The sequence below is a fragment of the Rhipicephalus microplus genome, chromosome X, assembly GCF_043290135.1.
Source record: "Rhipicephalus microplus isolate Deutch F79 chromosome X, USDA_Rmic, whole genome shotgun sequence".
Classification (NCBI taxonomy): domain Eukaryota; kingdom Metazoa; phylum Arthropoda; class Arachnida; order Ixodida; family Ixodidae; genus Rhipicephalus; species Rhipicephalus microplus.
Window position 1 is genome coordinate 346,226,703 of NC_134710.1, and position 6,917 is coordinate 346,233,619.

Consider the following 6,917-nt stretch of genomic DNA (forward strand, 5'->3'; position numbering starts at 1 on the left):
AAAAAAACGTTTGACTTGAACTTGAAGGAATAATAGCATGGGAAGACTGGTATTCCACCTTAATACCTATGGCACAAAAAAAAGAGCTAGAGTCCTCGCAATCCTTGTGTTCCTGTCCCTTCTGCCTTCTATGTGCTATAGGTGCAAAACTGTTTGACTGTTCACAGATATTCATGCTTGTCACTGTTCCTCCTCACATGGCGTGAAGCACACGGCCAGTAAAAGAGATGAGCCAACAAACAAAGGAGGATGCGAAATCAGCGAGGGCCTTTTTTGAATATCATCAAACCCGTGCTACTCTGCTTTTACGGCACCATTTAGAAAAATTCTTGTGGCTAGGTGCTCATTGTAAACTTGTGAAAAACTGCAAAACCACAAATTAATTTTCGCTTCTAAATGGTTTCGAAGCCCTTCATGTGAGGATGCTAAATGTAAAAAAAAGGTTTCTTTATTTATTCTGAAGCTTGGGGCAATAAAACTTTTCTGCGTACATAGCTTTTTAAGCCAATTTTAAATATGCAATCAGTTTTATAGTAAGTTGTATACTTTTTGTCTTGTACTATGACAATGTGTAACATAGAGCTCTTTTTGGACACACTTCTTATACGACCTAATGTTTATGGTTATCTATCATTAATGGCTCTTATTGCTCCAAATTACCTATAGAATGCAAATAAAAGTGAAGTGTGTATAGAACGTTTTAATCAATAAAAAAATTGTCGTGTGAGGCGTCTCAAAATGCTCAGCACCCATACTAAATGCTTGCCTTAAGTTCACAATACCTATATGAGGTATATCAGCTTTTAATTGAGATAACTGGATTTATAACATGTTAAGGAATTTGTGGAAATAATTTCATCCTGATCTGGTTTCGTCCTGATCTGGCTTCATCCAAAATCGTGCAGTGTGAACATGAGCACTGCTATTACAATGAAAGTAGTATTTAAAGCTACCCCACTGAGAATACAATGATAACGTCCGTATTGCATTTGTCCCGTCTGTCAAATCATTTGAGGCACTCTGCGAATTTAAATATGAATCTGCCAAGCTCACGACCATGAAATTCGAGAGATTTGTAAGACTGAGCAGTGCTGAAAAAAAAAAAAAAAACTGGTGCAAATTTTTTTCTTCTTTGATGGAAGTGGAAATGTCACTCACTGCTCCAAATGATTGCCAGTAGCCTATTTAGACATCAGTGATTATACTGGTACTCAGAATTATGCGGTGTACAAATGCCGTATGAACAAAATGAACAAAATGTGCAGTGCCGCAGGGCACTGGTGTGCTGCGGCAAAGGTGGCTTAAGCAGCAGCCTCCGCATGGGTTAAAACTAAAGTGAAAAAAATGTCAAATCACTATATCCCCCCCTCCACCTTTACCGGTTCCCATCCTTTTTTTTTTCACGACAGTGTTAGGTGCAGCTTCCGCTACTTGCAAGGCCCGTTCGACCAAGTAAAGTAACAACGGCGTGCGCCCGTTCGTCCGCGGACGATACCGGATATCTGTTGCCAGGACCCAAGCAAGGACTTCAAGACCAAACAAAAAATGATGTGTTTTTTGTGCCACTGCATATTAAATCAACATGGTTGCTGGCAACGCAAGCATTTGCCGCTTGTTAAGCATAACCTTCCAGCTTTAGTTGCTAACAAGCCATAGCCGCTTTTTCAGGCTAGGAAATTCACATTTCCTGCGGAGCGTTGGTAGCTACAGGAATGCATTTTTGTCTTGATAGTTCGTTGTCGTGCTGATAGGTATCTGCTGCAATCAGTGGACCGATGAGAACTTAGCTTCGTTATTTTATCTGGTTGATTGCGAGAATTTTTAAGTATATTCTAGGCACTATAGATAGGGTCTGTGCGCTTTGATTGATGGTGCAAACTGGAGGTGGCCATCGTGGTTTGCATTTTATTCTCGTGGAAATTAGTGCACTTGAGAAAATTTTGAGGCTGGCTGGGCATTTTGGTGCCCCGTGATGCGATTTCAGCAAACTTTACGGTTTTGGCACAGCTGGCTGCAACAACAGAGAATAATATCAAATTGGCGCAATTGCTGCAGCTCTGCACCCGCGCTGGTGGGCTGTATATAGAACAAGTAAAAAATGGGTGCCAAAGCACCACTACAATAAGCTCTGAACAATTTCAGGAACTAGAGGTGCAACCTGGAACCTGCTCCCAAACTCGAAGCAACACCAAGTGAGCTGTAGGATTCTCAGGGTACAAGCAACATCGTAATAAGCCAAAGCATAACCAATTGATACTTCATCATACTCAAATGCCTAATTAAAAAGACATACACATCCACTTTTTCTTCTCACGTTCACTCTCTGCAGCTAGAGCTAGAAGAGTGATATTCAACTTTATACATACTGATATAAAACATCAGTAACTAAAACTGCCAATTAGTAGTGCTTCATTACCCTCATTTACCATTTATAAAGAAGTGTGATCAAAAATGTTTCACCACATATATTCTAAAGTGAGTCCCAAAGACAGTGCACGCTTTCTCCAATGCAACGATTACTCATGCACGATGGACAAAGCTTTCTTGCAGCGCACAAGAAACATGCAATGAAGTTAAATTGTTAAAACTATAACATGGCACAGACCGCACAAGTGTCAAGGCAGCTACACAGAGGCTCAAGTTAAAAAAATAGCGACCATGCCGCTAAACTTGGTTATCATGACAAGGCATATGTACAATGCACAATTCATTTAAGCTTTAGAGAAAAAGAAACAAATGAGTGATGAGCAACTTATCAAGCCTGCATATCTTTAGTCATTTTTTCGTTGAGCTGGCCAATACACTGCTCCAACATATGAAGTGTCAGAAGCAGGCATTCCTCAATGGACCATTTGCAAAAATCTGCAAGACTGCTTTTCCTGCAAGATTGTTTTTCAACCAAGAAGTCTCGACACAAACTGCTTTTCTTGCTCATACTGCTTTTGCCATTCCCAAAGCCATTGAAGGCACGCGAACACCAAAATATGACTTCTGTCCCCATTAATTACTATGGGGTTGCCCCACTTTGTACAAACCCTCAGCCTTAACGAAGTGGATTAGGCACCTATTTTGTAATTAAGGGGAAAGAGGCAAATGCGTAATGAGCGAGAAATTCTTTATTACTTGAACGAGAAACCACATAATTTACTATAACCAAATAAAGTTTTTTAAATGTCATGCTGCATATTGCTTACAAAGGCTTCCTCTGGATGTCTTCTCTGCATTGCTTGTCAAACAAAGTCTACTAGAGAGTGAAAGAGGAAAGCAAGGTGTGTGTGGCAACCATCCAACTTTTTATTATTGAATGACTTGTGAGCACTCAAAACCAAATTTGTTGCTGAAACTAGAAACGATACTTTCTGAATAAACGTTTCAACGCAGACATCATTCTGCCATTGACTCATACTTTAGCAAAGTGGAATGGTGCCTTTGTGAACAAAGTCTATGCTCCACGACATTGCACTGCACTTGATGCACACTTTACCAGCCACAGCAAATGAGAATATATTGAACAATATCCAGCATATTCAATTAATTACGACCAAATGTTGTAGTTATATGGCAGATGGCCATCTAATAAAGTAACAAAATTGAGGAAAGAAAATTCTTGTGTTAAGGATATTCGTTTAATGGGAAAAACCAAGCAAGTGCCATCATCTTTTCGCCGCTTTGCGAGGAGAACAAGGATGAAGCAAGAGGCACACATGGACAAGCACAGCATAACTGGTTTATTTCTGAAAATACATCTGCTAATGTAGCCAACATGATCTACGCGATCTTATCAAAAACAAAATTACTCGCGCATATAACAATTCACATGATTACAGTTCCTCGGAGCAGCGTGTACACAGCAACAGACTCTATCAAACGCACATCTAGGAAACTAATATGTAGTGTTGGCTACTTGAGCAGATATACTATTTTCAAAAGTAAACCAGTTGTTAGATTGCACTTAGCCTAGTGTACTCCTTGCTTCATCCTCGTTTGTATTGTGCTAAATGATGAACTCTTTCCAACTAGGCCGACTATCAATCTTCCTAAAGAGTAGCCAGAAACATACTCATAATTGTGCATGCTATGACCTCTCTTCAAATGCACCGCAAAAATTGACAAGTGTTTGGACCAAACAAATATAGCCCCAGACAAAGAGCAAATTGAAGCATAAATGTTGAAGTTTAAAAGCTCGGGAGGGAGCTGTGTTGCCTGATCTAACATCCAGAGAACATTCTTGGTCACAAGGATGACAACAGAAGTTCGAGTTATTTTTTTTACAGATTGGCTGCATTCTTCATATCTAATTAACACAATTTGCACAATTTATACAAGAGGGGGATAGGAAAATTTTTGACAAAGTAAGCTCGCCAAGTTGTCTTTCATTGTATTTTTCAGTTGTATATTTGAGCTTTACCAAATAGATTGCACGAGCTTCCAACAGACAATGCATAAAAAGGCTTTTACGGGAACAACAATAGTGCTCACCCAAAATGCTTGCTGAAGTATTAGTCACGAAACAAGTACACAAGAAACTCCATTAGCCTCAGCACGCATAATCGTTTTGGGAGGTGCAATGCATTCTCCTATTCTTAATGAGAAATATACCTTTCATAAAGTAAGTATTCACTAATGAGACTATCATCCACAGTGTAATATATATAAGGGAAAAACCAAAAATATAGAACATGCTGGCAAAATTACCAGAGATATATGGCGAAAATGGCAGTAATATTACTCAGCTTCAAAAGTCTTATACAGATGACTTTGCACAAAATGTCAACCAAATTTGTTGTTCAAACTAGAATTGATACTTTCAGAATAAACATTCAAAAGCCACTCAGACACCATTCTGCGAATTTCTGAAGTATCCATCATGACCACAAAAAATTTTTATCTTTAAAATATTCTAGAAATTCACTGTTTTCAATTCAGTAAGTCACCATGTTTTTTTTTCTTTTCGAGTACATTTTAGATGGCCACCAAAATGGCTGAGACGTTTGGTGTAGAATGACTATCATAATCAGGATTTATAAGCAAGATTCATTAGTAGGGTCAATAATTCACTCAGATTCTGTTGAGAAAATGCCACAAGGTGTATCTACTCAAAGAGGATATTCAAAGGCTTAAAAAAAATAATACTTTCTTATGCATGCCATCCAGAACACCCTAAGAAATGTTGCATGATCAACTACAACAATATCAGAACAGGGTACATAATCTGCAAGTGTGCCAGTTGATTTGGGATCCATAGTGTTGACCAAAGAGAAATGTCGTATCACGAAATTAAAGAACGCATGTGGGGCGGAAGCTTGAAGAATAAAGTTAGGGACAACACAATGTGCAAGATAACAAGAAATTAGAAGTATAGCACATCCGGAAGACAGCAGGATAGGTCAAAGAACAAGTAGAGATAGCAGATATTTTAGTTAACATTAGGTAATAGAAATGACTTTGGACTGGACATGTACTCGACCAAACTGATGGTCAGTCAAGAAACAGATTGGGAAGAGCAGGCGAGGACGGCAGCGAGTTAGATGGAGTGACGAAATGAAGTTGTTCATAGGGATATAATGGCAGTTGCATGATCGTGAATGGGTAAATTGGAGATCATTGGTAGAGGCTTTCGTCCTGCAGTAGGTGTATAATAGGCCAATGAACAGATGACTGCTGTCAGCTGTGCTTCAGCATGATTTTCATAAAAACAAGTGTGCATAATGTTTTCCAGATTTTACTGTTGAAATTTTAGTGAACCTTATATATTCATATGACAATTATACTGTTGACTATTCCTTCTCACAGGTGATACTAGACAGATCAGCGACGTGGACAACTTCAATATACCCTAAGCTATGAAATGAGTGCCTGCAGGCTGGAAGATTACTTTCAAAGAGCAAATCTTCCAGTATGCAGGCACTCGTTTAATAGCTTAGGATACTGAAGTCATGTGCATGGTTTATCTGTCTAGGCTTCCACCTGCAAAGAGGGAACAGCAAGCACTAATATGCAGCAGCCATGCAGGCACATATATAGTAAGTTAATTGCAGGCACCAACACAAAGTGGGATAGTACTGACAATTGAATCAATGGGAGGATCAATGAATATTAAAATGTAGATTATGCAAACAGCAGTCAATATAGAAGAGCCTTTAAAGAAGTAAAGGGCCGAGTGTTCAAATTCGGAAACGCAAAAAAAGAAGTGTTTTCTAGCTCAATTAGAAGATCTGCTTAATTTGTCTGCCTATTCCCTCTACATGATTAGACCTATTCACGTACGAGTTCAAATCATACTTCAAGGGATTAAACGCTCCGCGATGGCCGCTCTTAGCACTAACTGCGCATGCAGCGCGACTAACTAAATTTTCGCATAGCAATACCATAGCAATACTCTCCCGGCGTTCCGCAGCTCAAAATAAGCGTACTGCTATCACATGATGGTAAAATAGAAAACCGCAAGCTATCGCTCCTAGCAGAAAAAGGTACGAGAAACTCACAGGCCTCTTGGGACTCGGGGAACCCACCGGTTCATGACAACGTCCACGATGAAATGCGAGACGTCGCGTGATTGAGGGCACGCGCTTCTTTTTCTTCCTTCTCATGACGATGTTAGGTTTCGTTTTCAGCAGAAGGACAAATGCCACCGAATATCGTGACTACGTCCCCTCGACCGAAATCACTACGATTATTTCGGTCGAGAAGCGCGGTGGTGGATGTAGCCTCGATTGTTGGTGGCACTGGTCTTCGTGATCTGCAGAATAAGAAATAAAAAAGCTAAGCACGCTGTTGCGCCACATGAAATATATCTTGTTTCTCTCGAAGCGCTAACGACTTCGTTTCTGACAGCTACGTCTGTAGGCATTCGCAAAACGTTGGCTGTGGCGTCTAATTAATTGGGGAATGAATTGGGGCCCTAGAACAAAACATTC

The 6,917-nt window shown here is 39.7% G+C and overlaps 1 protein-coding gene across 2 annotated transcripts in view; it reads right to left on the reverse strand.

Annotated features, from left to right (window-relative positions):
• LOC119185514 (CCR4-NOT transcription complex subunit 7) overlaps positions 1-6,563 on the reverse strand; it is a 31,594-nt gene extending 25,031 nt beyond the window's left edge. The window contains exon 1 of one of the 2 annotated variants that reach the window (XM_075879829.1): positions 6,486-6,563. The gene's annotated coding sequence lies outside the window, so the exon portion shown is untranslated. Of the gene's footprint in view, positions 1-3,194; positions 3,245-6,485 lie in introns of those variants that run through there. The other variant, XM_075879830.1, reaches the window with a different exon arrangement.
• Between the last annotated feature and the right edge of the window lie 354 nt (positions 6,564-6,917).